Source organism: Peromyscus californicus, unplaced genomic scaffold, assembly GCF_007827085.1.
Source record: "Peromyscus californicus insignis strain IS unplaced genomic scaffold, ASM782708v3 Scaffold_23__1_contigs__length_62951481, whole genome shotgun sequence".
Classification (NCBI taxonomy): Eukaryota; Metazoa; Chordata; class Mammalia; order Rodentia; family Cricetidae; genus Peromyscus; species Peromyscus californicus.
The window spans coordinates 18,674,686-18,692,856 of NW_026294534.1; positions in this window are offsets into that span (position 1 = coordinate 18,674,686).

An 18,171-nucleotide genomic window follows, 5' to 3' on the forward strand; every position below is an offset into this window, starting at 1 on the left:
CCTATTTTATTAATGTGAGTTTATTTTATTTTTGTATCTAAAATTAATTAGTATTTAGAACAAGGATTAACTAAAGGCTAATAAGCACCTTTAAAATGTTTAACATCCTTATTGACCAAGGAAATGCAAATTGAAATTATTATATGTTAATATAATTATTTAACTATTAATTATATTAATAAATATAATTACTATAATATAATAACCATGTTATTAATAATATATAAAGTTATATACATACATTCATATATACATATATATAATTCAAATGAGAGTAGATACTGGTAAGATTATAGGGAAATAATCTTCTTCACTGTTGGTGGACTGTAAACTGGGTGGAAATCAGTGTGGAGGTTTCTCAGAAATCTAGAAATAGAACTACCATAGGAGCCATCTACACTCCCAGAGGAACGTGAAATCTAGACTAACTTTCTTGAATGAGCACAATTCTCAGAGCTTGCCATGGACAAAATTAGTACCACAAAGTGGTCGTCAGCTGTCATAAGAACATTTAGGGAAGGGGAGTAAAAAGATTTACATAGACTTCCTCTCAGAAATTCTATGTTTACCAGTATTCCTCTTCCCATGCCCATTCTCTTACATTCCCTATTAAAGTTAAGGCTAAATTTCAGCCAGAAAAAAAATCACCCAGGACCCAAAACTTCTCTCCAGCTGATCGGTTTCACTGAGATAGATCCACTGAGGGAGGCTGCTCTCTTTTTCCCTTGTCCTCTCTCATCTAATTAACGGCTTAACAGAATTTCCTGAAGACCTGCTGTGTGTCTTGTTTTAGCCGGCATACAGGACATAGATGTTACCCTCAAAGAGCTTACAGAGCAATTGCATGGTCCAAAGAAAAGTGACTTCCCTGCCCCGTGTTTAGCCCCACGTGCTCATCTGTCAATCAGAGAGCTCGCTCTGTCCCTTTGAGAGGGAAAATAGTTCCAACTGGTGTCATCACTGCCTGTGCTGCATTGCAGTAGGAAAAGGAACCCACGGGGAAATTGTCTCTACCTTTTATACACTGCTTCATTTAGCAGTCAATAAGCTAGATCTAAACTATTTGGATGCATTAGGCAATTTTCTAGCAAATGCTCTGAATTCCGGAGAGACCACTAACATATAATGTGATGGGATCCCCTCCTCTCCTTAAGAAAATGGCTAGGTCTCGGGCTGGCAAGATGGCTCAGTGGGTAAAGGCTCTTGCTGCCAAGTCTGACAACCTGAGTTTGATTCCTGGGACCTGTACAAGTAGAAGGAGAGAACTGACTCTCAAGTTCTCTGTCCTCCACACACATGCTGTGGCATGCACATGTACATTCGAATACACACACAACTAAATTAATGTGAACATATATGAATGGATTAAGAGATACAAAAGAAGAGGCTAGATCTTTAAGGACTTGGGGAGGTAGAAATACAGGAGTATTGTTTCGCAAACATAATGAAATTAAGTTATTTAGAATTAGGAGTTGTATATAACAGGGACTCAGAAGACAGTAATTTCCCTCCAAGTGAGATAAGATGTTCTATGTAAGAAGAGGTGAGAATGGGTAAATCCAGGAGTACCGTGGGAGTTCTGAAGTTGTCACCATGGAATCAAGCCCCTTCTAACTTTCTTTGCTCCCTTGGTTCAAGGCAGTTGACATGACTGCAGCCAGCACATTCGTTTCCTAAGCAGTAAAACAAAGAAAGCCAAGAGAACATGGTCAACCCACTTGCATCCATTCAGTCAAAACAGAAATGCATAGCCACACTTAGAGGCAAGAGAGGTAGGAAATTGAGGATTTAGTGGAGGGATGATGTGTTAAATTTCAAGTTACCTTTGAGAGAGGGAAAACTAGAATAATGAATATATATATGTATATATATATGTACACACATATATAAATTTATTCTTTGGCAATTTCATAGGAATATATAATACATTCTTATTACTTTTATCCTCCATCCCTTTTTTTTTAAAGATTTATTTATTTATCATGTATACAGCATTCTGCCTGTGTGTATGCCCGCACTGCAGGCCAGAAGAGGGCGCCAGATCTCATTACAGATGGTTGTGAACCACCATGTGGTTGCTGGGAATTGAACTCAGGACCTCTGGAAGAGCATTGAGTGTTCTTAACCTCTGAACCATCTCTCCAGCCCCCTCCATCCTTTCTTATCTTCTCTCCACCTCCACCAATCCCCTTCCCTGCAAGTCCCTTCTCCATGCTCTTGTTTTGTGATGCAGTGCATTTAAAAAGGGGTATCAGTATGACCATGGTTGTAGACTTGCCCACTGGAGCCTGGTAGACTCACTGGTGGGTACACAACTAAGGTCAATGACTCTGTTTCTCCTGGCATCCTTCAATAGCCAATTCTGCTCCAGGGAAACGTAGAGTCTATGAAATCTTCCTCTTTAATTAACTATTGGCTGGCCTAGTTGCAGGGCATGTGAGTTCAAGATGCAATGGCTGAGTTATGACCAGAAGACAGGGTTTTGCAGGCCTTCTCTCTGTCACTTGGCTCCTCCATGCTTTCTGCCCCGCCCCCTTCTGTGATTGGATATTTTCAAAGGCAACCGTCAACCTTTACTACAAGGAGAATCAGCAAGATACTGAAGCGCTCATTGGCAACTCCTTCAGGCCTGATTCCTTTCTGGAGAGCTGTCACTGATTCTACTGCCCAGGAGTACCCTAATTCGTGGCAAGTGGTTTTCAGAATTCAGCATGTATCAGAATCACCGGAGGACTGTGGAAACAGATTGCTTTAGTCCCTGGAGTGTCTCTTTTGGTAGGTCTGAGGTGGGACTAGAGAGTTTGCATTTTGAAATGCTCCCAGGTGATGGCTCTGCTGGGAACCACACCTGGTAATGACAATCCCAAGCAAATGGAACAAGAGGGAAATTAAAAAAAAAAAAAAAAGGAAAAAAGAAAAAGGGCTAGAAATCCTAAGTGTGCAATTAAAGATTAAATGATGAAGTTAGCAACAGAGAATAGAGTTCACAGAAATAATACAAAACCACGTGGATGGAAATTCTGCAACTCGGAACCTCTAACCTGCCCGTTAAGCCTCTGCAATGGCCTTGTATTCCAGAAGGTCTTGGCACGCGGTGTAGCCCAGATGCTAATGCTCAAGAGTTCTGGGTGTGACTGTGACCTGACCTGCTTGACAAAGCCCACACTTTATTCCTCCAAATTGTTGCGATCTGGTTCCTTCCTTTCTTCTGATGCATCGGCTGCAGCCCCGTGGGGGATTGTTGGCCTATGACCTGCTTCAATGATTTGGCTCAGGTTTCCCGTGTGGGGAAAAGGCTGATGGGGAAAGAGCCGTAACCAGGTCCTTCTCGGCAAACACTCCTGAAATTAGGCACCTGGGGGGGGGGGGGGACGGGGGAGGGGAGCTCAGCTTTCTTTGTCATCTCTGCAGAGCCCCCTCTAATCGTGACAGCTTCCTTTTGTGGGGCGTCCAGTGATGGTAAGTCAGAAACCTCTAACCGCTGATCTCAGAGGGCAACTGCATGTTCTGGTTGGAGGAGCAATGCACTTTGATATTCGGGCTTGCTTTCTCTTTGTTTCTCACTTTTCCCCCTCTTTTCAGCATGATCTTCCACACTATCTTAATCTTGCTTCACTTATTATTGGCTCTCTGCTACTCTGCTTATATTTGTACATCTTCTCTCCTCTGGCCAATGAGCTTCCATGGACTTCAGCACACCGCCCAGCGTTGATCCAGTCCCTGAGGGCTGCCGGGTGGTTAGCGACCCCGCCCCCAGACTATGTTCATACTCTGTCCGCAGGGCTGGGGAGCTTCCCAGCTATCCCTGCCAGAAGCCCACGGGTCTCATCTCCACCTGCAGGCTCCATCAACCACAGACCCCATCCTGTTCTCTCTGCCCCTTCTCTCACCTGAAAAGGATATTGCTCAAAATCCTGGGCATATCACCTTTGAAAGAGTGCCAGGCCCTAAGGCAGGCTCTTGACAGACAGAAACCAAGATAAAAGGGGGAAGGATATAGATTCCTAAGGATTTTTTTTTTGGTCCAAGAGGAATAGCAGGTGCCTGCACTCTCCAAAAGGACCCCAAATGTGGCAACCAAAGCAAGGGTGAACCTCCTTGGAGGTGTCCACCCCATCGTTCTGGGTGTGTCTGCAGCAGGCAAAGTACAGAGCGAGACCTGCCGGCTTCAATCCCTTCTCACTCGTTATGTGATGAACTGTCACCCCCCTCCCGCCCCCCACCACGCTGCCACGCCAGGCACCCCGTGTAAATGATCTACTGAGAGATCGTTTAAGGGAGGAAAAAAAAATCAGGAAAACATGAACGCTCTTAGAAATGTACTCCCTCCGCTTCGCCAGTCATATTTTTTATTTTTATTTTTATTTTTTGCATTAGAATCCGAAGTCTCATCCAGAAAGCACAAACAAATGGGGATTTAGTCAGTCACACTTCAGGTGCCAGGCTGTCCCTGGACTAGGGAATTGATCTGTTTTGTGGACTTGATTGGGCTTAGGAAGATAGACCCCATGCTCATTCATCTGCCTTAATCAGCTGTATTTTTTCCCCCAGTCTCTTTTAACTTTTCTTGCCAAAGGGATAAAATGAGTGTGAACAATAAAAGGGGCCGGAGGAGGGAGGAGCGAAATGAGGAAGGAATCGGAGGGCTCCCGAGTGAATAGGTAATTCGACTCACTCTGTGTACTGCCCATGAAGGTATTTAAGATATTTAAACAGTTGGCCTGCTGATGACCTTTTAAAATTAAGATTTTAGAGAAAATTTTAAAACCAAATAAACGTTGGAGCTATCAAACAAAGCAAAATCTATTTTAGACTCCACTCCAGGTGGCCAGGGTAAGGGTAGGGCTGCGGTCATGGCTGGGGTGGGAAACACCAGTTTTTCTTTCCTCTCTTTAAGAGACCATCAGAAAGTTATAGCAAGCTACTATGTGCAAAATGATATACGGGGTGATAAAAAAAACAGAGTTGGAGGCAGATAAAGTACAGCGCACACAGAAACAAAACACGTTGGATGCTCTGGGGGCCCGCCCAATGGTGTGCCCAAGGACAATGTAAAGTGTGGGAGAGGGAGGCATTACCTTGGGTGTGGGTCAAGAAAGAGTTCACCTGGTTGGTGAGACCCTAGCAAGAGCTGTGTGTTCTGTTGAGCTCAGAAAGACCGAGTGGAAGTGATAATTTCAGGAAAGGAACCTGTGGGTTAGAGAAGAGGGTGCTGGAGACTTCTGGGTTAATAGCTGCTTAGCCAAGTGATGGGGGGCTCCTCGGGGGAACTTTTGGGTAAGATGGAACCCTAAGTGATTTACAACCTCTTCCTCCTACAGTCTGGTAGAAGAAACAGAAAGAATGGGGAGAAGCAAACCTTGGGTGTCCAGACTCAGGGATGGTCGCCATTTTATACACCAAACTCTGAGAAACACGTGTACGGTAAGTGTAAAAGGTTGGCAGCTCATGTTTGCTTCCCAGAGAGCAACATAGTGTCATGGGTGGTTAGAGAAATTCTGAGCAATGGTATTTAAAAGACTAATTCAGGTTTAAGACTTCTTAATTTTAATTTTTAATTATGTGTAGGTGTGTGTGTGTGTGTGTGTGTGTGTGTGTGTGTGTGTGTGTGATGTGCATGTGTGTACAGTGCTCACAGAGGCCAGAAGATGACATTGGATCTCCTGGAGCTAGGTGGTTGTGAGTATGTGGATGTTGGGAATCAAACTCAGGTCCTCTGCAAGAGTGGTAGGTGCTCTTCACTGCTGGGCCACCTCCCCAGCCCTCCTATTTCAAAGTTATTAAGGTGAAATTGGGCGTCTAACACTCTCCACACTTCTTCAATATGGTGCTCAAGTCTTAGCCATGAAGGGGATATGGATAAAAAGGAAGAAGACAAACCACCCCTATTTGCAAAAAACATGATTCCATACTTGGAAGACTCTATGGAATCCACCAGAAAACTTTTTTTAAACTTATTTTTTTAATTTTTGAGACTTTCATACATGAATATTTATATGTATAAATTTATACATATATAAGTAAATGCATATATTTACATCACTCCCACTCCACCATCCAAGTCCTCTAGTGCCCCCACTCTCTCAAATTAATGATCTCTTCTTTATATACAATATATAAATATTTATTTGATATACATTATATAGCCTATATAATATATTTATAAATATAAAATATATTTAATATATACTGCATAGCCTATATATAATATATTTATATTTATTTATATAAATTATAACATAATATAAATGTATTTATATATTATATACAGGATATTTAGAATAATAAATATATTTAAATATATAGCATACATAAGCACATACGTGTACATGTAAACACACAGACACACGAACTCCTGAATGCCTTCAGTGTTGTTTGGATTTGTGTGTTTAGGACTGACCACTTGTGATTGGATGACCTACCAGGGAGTTTGTTCTTGGAGAAGATTCTCTCTCTCTTAGCTGTAGCTCTTCATTTGGATCCACCAGAATATTTCCATGTCTGATAAGCCTCCCATAATCCAGCTTTTACAGAATTAATGCTGAAGAAATAATAGCTACACTACCCAAAGTAATCTACAGACTCGTGCAATCCTCATCAAAATTTCAGCATTTTTATTGAAACAACAGAACTAGAAAAAAAAAAGCAATCATAAAATTTATATGGCAACGTCAAATTGCACGACTGTCCAAAGCAATCCTAAGCAAAAAGAACATGGCCGCAGGTGGTCCGGTGCCTGCCGATGACAGCGTCTCCGCCACAGAGCCAGACACGGATATAGACCTTTTCTGTGCAAAAGCTACATTCTTTTAAAAGTCAGTTACCCAGAAAGTGAAGAAATCTCAAGCACATTTCAAGAAAAGAAACAAAACCCTAATCCAGTTTTGTAAGTACAACACAAGGGTAAAAGAAATAACTAACAGAAGACCAAATAACTGAGAACCTGAAGTGTTTAAAATGCTAATCAAAGATCAAGGAGAATGCCAAAATCGTAACTACAGCAGTCAATAAGAACCCGACTTCAGCAATGCAAACGAAGTGTGTGAGAGAAGGTGCACAGCCTTTGACTGTATCATTACCAAACAAAATTGGTCTAAGTAGTATCTGATTCAAAGAGAAGTAGACAAACACAAGGAAAAACCACAAATTCCCATGGGAGAGCCAAACTTGAGTGAGGGTTTTGTCAGACCTGAGGAGTGAGCAGGTAAACTGCTACCAATAAGTTGAAAAACTGCAAATATACAATACTGATAACGGCAAAGGACGTACATTCACATATTTAATAATTAAATAACAGTGTATTCACACCCCCAAATCACATGATACTTGAGTAGATGCAATTGTTATGACTTTATGTTAAAATAAATTTAATTTATGCTTTAAATAATTGGCAAAAGCAAAAACTTTAATATGGAACTATACTTGTAAAAATAGAAAAATGGGTAACAAGATCTTATAGAAAATGTTTCAAAGAACATCTCAACAAAAGTGAGAATATCTAGCTAGAATTATAACCATGGCAGACAGAAATTAAGAATGCCACAGAGGCAGAAGCAAGCAAGCTCCCTGCCCTTTCAAAGACCGAGCCGCAGATGGTCCCAATGTGAATCATAGGGGCTCAGCAGTTTTTGAATGAAATGCCTAGTTCTGGAAAATGAGAATTTCCCTCAGTGTTTTCCTGAGACTGGAGTCCTGGGAACAACCTGAACTCCTGGCCAACCAAACCAGAAACAAATGTTAAAATCTTGTTTTTTTTTTGTTTTGTTTTGTTTTGTTTTTTTTGTTTTTTTTTGTTTTTTCTAGGCAGCATGAGGAGGCAGGCGGAGGTGGACAGTTAAATAAAGCATCAATCCACACCAATTAAAAGCAGCAGAACAGGGTCTGTGCCAACCTGCTTTAAAGGAACCGTGCAGCAGGGATGCTTTGAATGTACAGTTCCTCTGCCTTCCCGCTTTGGTTGCTCTGGTGGACCTGAGGTTCCTTGGCATGGAGGCGATCTGCTTGACTCCCACTATCTCAACCATGAAGCAGACAGCAGAGGAGTCCTTCCTCCACTTGGGCAGAAAGAGGATCCTTGAAGGAAGAGGGCATTGCTGTGCTTGGCTGGGCTGGGCCTCATGAGGTCAGTGGCAGAAGCTATGCCCAAGTTAAGCTTAATTAAAACCAGTGCACTCGAAGAAGTTTGGCAGCCAGAGAGATTCTCAGAGCATCACCCTGCCAGGAGTAAATACATCTCCCTGGCACTAGGCGCAGAACTGACGCCTCTCGATTGGTTTTAGGGCAGGCTGCGATTGTGTCCCCAGCCTCTAGGCCTGGCCTCATCTAACTACCCCTTTCCTACAGATGACGTAACATGTTCATGGACATTTTGTCTTGTTCCAAACAGGATCAAAATTCTACCAGGCTGCCGACTGTGCCACCAAGCCTTCCCACAGGCAAGAGATTTTTCTGAACATGGCTATCAGCTGCCTCTTGTGGCTGTAGAACTACCTAAAATCGACATGGCTTAACATAAACACAACGAACTTTTTTTTTTTTCAGCTTCGTACTTTAGGAGGTCAGAAATCCAAAGTGAGTCACGTGGGGTATAACTTGGGTGATTGCAAAACTAGGTTTCTTCTGGCAGTTCTAGGGACCATGTGTTTCTTGCCTTTTCCAGCTTCTAGAAGCTTCTTCCTACATGCACTAGGTCTGGCACCCTCCTCCATCATTAAAGCACATTTTCAACATCTGCTTCCATTGACACACTCTCCCTCCTCATATTGATCATTTGCCGCCCCCCCCCCCCCACAAGGCCCATGACTGTATCAAGGTCATCTAAATGACATATGGTAAGTTCCTCTCTCTAGACCCTTGACATAATTATCAGGTCACGGGTGCCCAGGAACTGGGGATAATGACCTGGACGTCATTCAAGGAGCACTTTTTTGCCTGCTATGTGGATAGTCTAGGGTGTCTGTCTCAAGAGGCATGTGCTGTGGCCAGCTCGACTCAGCCCAGGCAAGAGCGACCTCATAAGACCATGTGTGACTAAGGGCCAGTGAGGAAGCAAGAGGTCACAGGAGAAGACACCTTGTTTGGAGTGCTTTAAGAAGTCATCACAGAAGTCATCACACTGAGTCATCTTCTTTGTGTCCCTGAGGAGTTCTAATGGAAATTTGACAGTTACACATATTAAGTAAATGGTACTTTCTTCATACTTCATATGGAATTGAAACATCTCTGGACATGCTAACACCACATAAATGTCTCTGGGGGAGGAAGGGGCTAGAGCATGTTATCTTCAGACACGTCCCTTACACTTCCATCTGCATCCTTCCTTTATACCCAGTGAAGTCTGTTTTTGTCTCTCAGGATGGACTGGAGGTAACTGAACCAGAGTTGCACCTACACAGAGCTCCCCACTTAGTGGAAGAAACCTCTGCTCTTCCAGTTCCTCCAAGACCTGGGAGGGGATGTGTCCTGATTTCCACGTTAGGGCTCAGGATCTTCCTCCCTTCAGCACTGTTTGCAGAAATACAAAGCACAGCTGGGCACTCCACAGACTCTTAAGTCTGGGAAGAATCTAATCTTTAATCTTTAATTCTTTTCTTGCTGTCCTGTTGGCTGCTTCTGTAACTTGTGTTGTTAATTCCTACTTTTATTTTAATTTGACACTATCTAAACCCTTGCCATTCTTTCAACAAAGATTTATTGAGCTAGGTCCAGAAGAATGTGAGTGGGAAAAAATGTACATCTGGACCACAGCTTGTCTGCTATCAAGGGCTAGAATTCCAGGAAATCAATGCCAGTGGCTTGAGGTTATGCACAGGAGGAAAAACATCAGCCATGGTTGTTTCCCTCAAGGAGTTTGTAGTCTTGTTTGGGAGACAATATTAAGCAAACATTCATGCAGATGTTCACTCACAAGTCCATGTTTTGTTAAGAGTTGTGAGTGAGGAACACATAGTAACAAATAAGAATGGACAAGGGACAGGCTTATATTGTGGTGCCAGAGATGGCCACACTGACAGCTGAGAAATGACCATTTGGTAGGAGCTGACCAGAGGCTGATGGGGAGGGAGGGAACGGAGCATTCTTGGAGCAGCTTATGTCAAGATTAGATTAGATTAGGCCTAAACAAGGGCCAGTGTGACCCCAGGAATGCATCTGATAATAATCCTCCTACATTTGCCACTCAGAACAGAGTTCACTTATTCTCCTCATGATCACACAGAGGCGCTGTACAGAATTGTAACCAAGAAGTCTGTATAATGGTTGATTACTCTTTTCCCAAAATCTGCTTCCCCAGGAAAAAAGTTCCTCAGTCCCACGGAGCTTGTTTTTTACCCTTAGGGATGAAAAGCACCATCTGTCTTGACCCACTTCAAGGCTTTCATCCAACTCAACCAGAGACTGCTCCACCAACCCCTTCTTGACTGGGCCTGGCATCAGTCTTCCTTTGGACGTTTTCCTTGGTTCTCTGAAGATCCTGGGCAGGAGGAAATCCCCATGGAGGGCAGCTCCAGAGGGAGAGGCAGCCAAGGCAAGAGTGTCAGACTCAACACTGCCTGTGAAGAGATAACTGAGACAAGCCACCTGAGGAAGGAATTACTTCAGCTCATGCCCTCAGAGGTTTTTACCCCATCACGGCAGAAGTAGTGTGACAGAGAATCTCAGATCGTGGCAGCAGGAAACAGAGCAGGGAGGGAGTAACAGGAAGGAGTCAGGACAAAATACAGCTCCCAAGGACATCTACAGTGATCTACGCCCTCCAATCAGGCCTTCCACAATTCCACTACTTGTCAATAGTCTACTGAAAATATAAGCCCATCAGTGTGTTAGACCTTCATTACATCAGAGCCCTCCAGTAGTCACTGGAGATGATCTCTCCTACACACCCAGAGGTGTTCTTGACCACTCTCCTAGGCATTACTCAGTCCAGTCATGGTGACAGTATTAACCATCACTTCCAGGATGAGAAAAGCTCCAGATGTGCAGGCAAAGACAAGGGAAAAGGATGCTGCCTCCAGCATAAGTTGCATTTGCACCCACTGTACCCCATTAAACCCTAAACAGCACACATGGGTATGGTGATATTTTATTTGAGATGAAATGTGATTTTATTTCTATGTTAATAAATAAAGTTGCCTGGGGGTCAGAGCTAATAGCAAGCCATAGCAGAAGCCAGGTGGTGGTGGTGGTGGTGGTGGTGGTGGTGGTGGTGGTGGTGGTGGTGCACACCTTTAATCCAGATCACATGACAGACAGATCTCTGTCTGTTCAAGGACACCACCGGCATGGAGACACACGCCTTTAATCTTAATACCAACCATAGAAGACCTGGAGGTCTGTATAGACAGGCAGTGACAAGGAGGTCATGTGGTTGGGTTTACAACCAATGAGAAGGCAGAACAGAAAGTCTATATAAAGACAGATACACCGGAAGTAGGTCTCTCCCTGAGGGGAATGTGACAGTGGCAGCGAGGGGTGAGAAGGCAGTCTTGGTCTCAGCTCTTAGCTACTGCTCTGACCTCTTGGGCTTTTAACTCTGCATTTGGCTCTGTGTTTCTTATTTAATAAGACCGTTACATCGGCACGTGGGGATTTTGAACTCGTTTCCCAGGTTGAAGAACCCAGTGGTGGGAGTGAAAGGGCAACTTGTTCACAATGACAGCTGGTACAATTTTCAAAGTTCTCACTTTTCCCTTAGATCCTGTATCACGTATCAGACTCACGCGAAATCAGCAATCCCAAACTCCGCTTTGCTCCCTCGAAGTTCTTCTTTGTAACTGTTTTTTCTTCATGTGAGTGAGTAAGGTACATCACAATAGCCTTTTTTTTTGGGGGGGGGGTAGGCTTTGGTGGGGTTAGGTGTGAGGGAACGGTAAAGACCCCTTGTCCAGGGAGAAAGCTAAGGTGAGGTCTAGTCAGTGAACAGCCAAGGTGGAATCTAAGCCCCTGAAGCCAGGGAATGGCAGTTATCTGTGAGAAAGTCAAGCCTCTGACTGACCAGGGAGCTGATTCCACTAGGGGAAAAGAAAGCTGTAGCCCAGCAGGCTGTTAGGACGAGGCTCCCCAGTGAGAGTGACACTAACACTTTTCCTGTAGACACCGCTGTGCAGACTCCACTCAGGTGACCAAACGCCCCAGGGCCCAGTCACATCTTCCTCTGCTGGTTTTGCAGAAAAGGCTGCTGTTATCCAGCAGCTGAGCAGGGATGGGAATTTGAGGGTCTAGATGGGGCTGAAGTCCGTATTTGGAGTCAGTTCTCCCTTAGTTTCCTCATGAATATATTACATTTCCTCCTCCCCCCAATCTCTATGTAGCTACTTAGAACTGTAAACGATACCTTAGCCTAAAGAACAGATAGAGGTGGGCTGGAGAGATGGCTCGGCCGTTAGAGGCTAGGCTCACAACCAAATATACAAGACTAGATGGAGATGCCGATGGATACCTACATGTATGTGAAGAAAAGAGGAAGCTGTAGGCTAGGCCAGTAGGTGGCATTGCTTAAGAATGTGAAATATTATTGAGTCTTTTCCAAATGGGGAGGCCATCTGAGTGAGTTCTTCTCCACTTTATCTAGATTTTAAGCATGAGCATCCATCTTTCAAATCTCTCTCTCTCTCTCTCTCTCTCTCTCTCTCTCTCTCTACTCTAGAACCTTCTATGCTTAGAGAAATGTTCCACATCTGTGCTGTTATACACGGCAACCACATATGGCCGTTGTTGAACTAGTGTGATAGAAAATGTAAATTTTTAATTTTATTTCATTTTAGTAAGTTCAAATGTAAATTCAGATGGCCACACACTGCTAGGCTACTGGGTTGCAAGCTCATTCTGTGTAATCAAGCTGCCTGTATCCCCAGTGCGGTCACAGCGCCTGCCACACATCTTTTCACAGCACCTGCCACATGTCATTTTGCTTAAGTGTTTCTTATGTGACTGAATAAAGAAAGAAGGACAATTATATTGAAATGATCCTACTGTTCAAAAATGAGAGAATAGTTCCTTGTTTGAATTTTATCTCTGTATCTTACTAGCTGTATACATTTTATAAGTCATGGTTTTAAGTGACATTATCACAACAACATTGACAATAATAATAACTAACATAGGTTACTTTATGCAAATTAGTTTAATTGATCCTTACAAATAAGCCTGTTTCTCATTTGAGGAAACAGACCACTGTAACATGAATCTTAAAAGGTCTTATTAATAAAAACAAATCCGGAGCCAGGTATTGGGGTAAATGCTGAAAGATCATAGAAACGGAACAAGCCACAGCCAATCTCACCTTGCCAATTCCTTAGCTGGTTTTGTTTCCTCAAACTGGAAGGCTCTGTGTTCTCATCCAAATGGATCTCAACTGAACTGCTGCTAAAAGCCTAAAAGCTTAGCAAACCTAGTTCTTGGTCCTCAAGCCTTATATACCTTTCTGCTTCCTGCCATTACTTCCTGAGATTAAAAGTGTGAGTCACCACAGCTGGCTGTTTCCAGTGTGACCTTGAGCTCACAGAGATCTGGAAGGATCTCTGCCTCCCAAGTGATAGGATTAAAGGTGCGTGTGCCACCATTTTCTGGCCTCTATGTCTGTCTAGTGGCTGTCTGTTCTCTGACCCCAGATAAGTTTATTAGGGTGCACAATATATTGGGGGACACCATATAGACCACAAAGAGGTTAGGTCGATGATTTCAAACTGAAGGCCATGGCCTGTTGCTGGGTGGAAAATTAAATTGCTCCCAATCTGTCTATGTATATGGAACACATGTATAAGTATACATGTACACACATGTACATACTTACAAACACATCAACATGTATACAAAGTATGTGTTTGTGTGGTGCATGTTTTCTTATTCAAAAGTTTGAAAACCAACGGTTGAAGTAACGTTGTTAAGTCTGTTGACCTTGCAAAAGATGACTGAAGTTTATACTCCCCCAGCTCACTTCAGGCGTTATGTCTGAACTACTGTGCTGTATAGCTGTAAGGGTTTGGGGTGGGGGCATCCCTCTGAGTCAGTTCAGGACAGACCCAGACACCAAGTTCTCACCACAAAGGAGATTTATTACCCCAGAGGGGCAATGTGGGTTGGACAGGTTAACCAGAATAGCCAAATAATGACTTCTGATTGCTGGATGTTGGTGTTAAGTCTCAGGGATGAGTCAGTGGCCAAATAAGGAAATGGACCTTGGGGACTAACTTTAGGAATATAATCTAACAGTTTGTAGCAAGGGAGAGGGACTGAAGGAAGGGCAAGACCTGTCTGTAATGCTTGGGGTCCCTTAGAGAGCCTTTCAACACTGCTCATGGTTTTGTAAGAAATGCATTTAAACTTTGAAAAAACCCAAAACCCCAAAAAACAACAAAAAACCAAACCAACCAACCAACCAACCAAACAAACAAAAAGTCAAACTGACTCACAGCTAAACCTTAAGGACCTCACTTATTCATAAGGCACCATATATGCCTGTACACACACACACACACACACACACACACACACACACACACACAGAGTCACACACACATAGTCACACACACACATAGTCACATTCACACAGTCACACATTCACACAGTCACACAGTCACACAGTCACACACACACACACACACACACACACACACACACAGAGTCACACATACATAGTCACACATACAGTCATAAACACATAGTCACACACAGTCACACACACACACACACACAGTCACACATACATAGTCACACATACAGTCATAAACACATAGTCACACACAGTCGCACAGTCACACACACACACACACACACAGTCACACACACATAGTCTCACACACACACATAGTCACATTCACACAGTCACACAGTCACACACACACACACACACACACACACACACACACACACACACAATCTCTTAGATTTAGTCCCTTGTCTCTGGCTAAGGACCAAGGAAAATTGATCCCGATTTAAACATCTCTAAATCACCCTAAAGGATTCTGCTTTGGCAGGAGGTGCTGCAGCTCACCAATGCGTAAGCTTTTCATTTGCGTGCTGACTCCACAGCTAGGCTGCACTTCTCACTTGTCTTAAAGCCAAGGAGGGCCACGTATTGAGTTCAGGCCATTAGGGTGTGGGCAGGAGAGCAGCACAGCACTTCTAGGACTAGCCTCTAATTGCCCACATGACTCCAGACTCTCGTTTTGCCCACAGGCTGGGGTGAATAGAATAAAGTGGGATGCCTAAGAAGATGTCAGAGCCACAAGACTGAAAAACCTTTTTTAAAAAGCCACATACTCTAACATTCTTCATTGGAGTCCAGTGGCTGTTTGATTAGCAGAGGAGGGAAAAAAACAAAACCAACCAACCAAACAAACAAAAACAACACAGCTACTGTCAGGCACATGTGTGGGATCGTTGATAACTAAAGACACTTTGGGGGCAGAAAAATCACAAATGCCTTTAGAGATTCAATTCAAAAGCACTAGCAAGCCTTACTAAGGGGACAGAAACAGAAGGCATGGGTAAGGCAGGGCAAGCAGAGACGGTGTAGAGGCTGAATGGTGGCCCCGCTAGGTTCTAATCCTCAGAACCTGTTAAAAAGTTGACTCAGTCAGGGATCTTGCTTGAAAAAGCTATGCCGGGTTATTTCGGAATTCCCCAAATGCATGTGTAAAGCGGGAGCCAGAGGCAGGTGCTCCGACGAGAAGAGAAAGAATAGAGACACCAGGGTGGCAAGGCAAGCTAGCAGCTCCGAGAAGCTGGAGGAGACACCAAATGGACTCTTCCCTAGAACCTATGTGGTCAGGGAAAAGCCCTACAGTCTCCTAAATCCCTGACTTCTGGCCTTCAGCATCCTGAGAGAACACATTTCCGGTGTTTCAAGCTACCGAGGTTGTAATTTGCACACCAGCTCTAGGCAACTGACTTTAAGTCAGAATCGATAGTTAGCAGAGAAACAAGCCCTCGAGGCTCTCGCCTTGCCAATGTCCCCGTTGCGGAGGGAGCAAGACCAGCCACTGCGCAAGACCAAACGGACCCCAGACTCAAAAGATGATTTCAAATTAGGCCGCACAGTGAAATTGTAAGGGAGAGTAGAGAATTCCAGGTCAGTTCGGAAGCCGAGACAGTTAACAGCAGACTACCCAGTAGCCAGAAAACTCTGGAGGCTTTGAACATAATGAAACTCCGGTCTCCACAGCCCCGCCCCCCAACTCAGGTAGGCACGTCCACACGCAGCCTCTGATATTGTATACCCTTCGGCAGCTAGGAGAGACGTGCAGGAACCTGAACAGTGCAGATTAGTAAAAAGGGAATTTGAAATGCAATCCACAGTGTATAGGCAAGGCTTGCGGATAATTATGCTTTTAGCACAATAAGGTCAAAATTAAATGAATAGGAAGGAGACTTACTTTATGCAGACACACTGAAGTTCTTTTGGCAATGGACTCATCCTTGCACAATGAGACTTGATTATTTTTTTTTATATACATTAGAAGTAAAAATGAACTACAATCTAGAAAAAGGTCCTCTGTGGGCTCTGCTCACTCCACTCCTACCTGCCTTAGACACAGAGGTTTGTATTTTCTCTCGTGCAGCAATAAAACTAGACAGAAAAGGAAAGATATTAGAGTCACAGTAAGCACTAGAGACAAACAGTGGAATTAATGATTTCCAAAGGAGGGACGGTGTTAAAGGTGGGCAGGATGGTGTCACTCTCTGTGTGTGGGGCATTTAAAAGGCAATCAGAGGATGCACTTGTCCTTGGGGAAGGAGTGTGCATCCATCTGTTTCCTCTGGAAGCTCAGGACATGTCAGGTCAGACACGCAGGACCTGAACAGTGAAGCTTGGCTGTTTCCTACACTAAAGGGAATCCTATCAGGTCTTCAACTCTGGGTCCCATACTAGGCCCACCTCTGTGCAGCATTGAGACCAGCATCTCTGAGTGAAAACCACCCGAGCCATCTAGAAGGTGTGTGTATGTACATGCACGCACTCCAGGGTGGTCCAGTCAGTGTCTATGATAGGAAGGGTCTTAACCCTCCATAGCTTGCAGCATAGGGGTATGACAGGGCCTGTGGGGAGGGAGTTCTACTCAAAACGAGTGATCTAATGGGAGAGACTGTAAGGTTGGTGCTTCCACATTGCTGGAAAATAACACTAGAGTCATTTTCATAGATTATACGGGAGCCAAGTGTTCATCGAATTTGTCTGTGTTCTTGGGGATAATCAGTAGAAAGGGAGCATGCCCTGGACTCAGACTGAATCCTACCTCTGGAGCCACTTGACACTTTCTTGTTCCCACTGTCCCCTTCCTCAGGGAGAGATGGTGAGCACCGTACAGTATGGGAGCGAAGTGAATGAATGATTCAGTTCATTCAACATTGAGACACCCGGTCAATGCTAAAGCCTACTGAGAGCAACAGTATTGGCATGGATAACCTCCAGAGCCCAGCTGATACCCAAGATAGCCTTCCTTTAAATGAAGAACTCGGAATCCACTCTGCTGTTTTTAATCATCAGCAACCGTTGTCTTCAAACCTTTTGCTCCCGATGCAGACCGAAGCTTAGCCATTCACATCCTAAACTACACCTCATGGAACACATTTTTCTGACTGCCAAGAAATCTCAGATTCAACACTGGGTCACATATCCTCTCCATTGAAGTTTCTATCAAAACTTTACATTTGCAGAAAGCCTTGTAGTCGTTCACATAGGGGCAGGACGCAGGGGACTTAGAACCTCCTGTTAGGGACTGTCGGCAGAGCAGAGGTAAGGAGAGTGGGGAAACTTAAGAGTCCAGAAGTTACCCTGTGGCTGCTCTCTCTGCCGCTCCTGCCAGCCTTTCTTGCTGCCAAGGAACAAGCGGAGCTAACAGGCCACAGTGAGCCTCCAGGCTCAGCTTCCAGCAGGAAGAGAAAAACACAGCAAGATCACCTATGTTGCCAACTGTCCCTTTCCATCTCCTTAGGTCACTGAAGAGCAGGACCAGAGAAGAACAGGTTTTATTTTTCTTTTTAATTTTAATATTGTCAATTGTAATAAATTCAACTAAGTTACACCAGTGGGCTGTTTCCTGTTTATTCCGGGGAATTAAGTTGTAGCTTTAAGACGGTGGTAGACTCTCACTGTTGTAAAGCGTTCCACCGGATGCGAAAGATCTGGAGCAATGCTGATTGGCTGGGGCCCATGTGATGCATTTAACACTA